Raw genomic sequence first — 258 nt, 5'->3', positions numbered from 1 at the left:
CCAAGTAGCCATTAAGAAAGACCATGTGTATGATAAATGCCCTGAACATGAGCTGAGCTCCAAAACAACATAATTTTTCAGTACATGAAGACAGTTTTACTATTTTGGACTATTGGGACAGGGGATTAGTGCTGGCGGGAAGTCATGTGATAATTTTCCAAAAGTAAGTTTTTAAAGGAGACAAGTTTAAGATTTAGATCATAAGTTCAAGGCCAGTCTGCACAACATGAGACCCATTTCAAACACCCAAAAACCCTA

Source organism: Octodon degus, unplaced genomic scaffold (assembly GCF_000260255.1).
Source record: "Octodon degus isolate 3935 unplaced genomic scaffold, OctDeg1.0 scaffold00083, whole genome shotgun sequence".
Lineage (NCBI taxonomy): Eukaryota > Metazoa > Chordata > Mammalia > Rodentia > Octodontidae > Octodon > Octodon degus.
Note: the sequence above shows the minus strand (reverse complement) of the source record.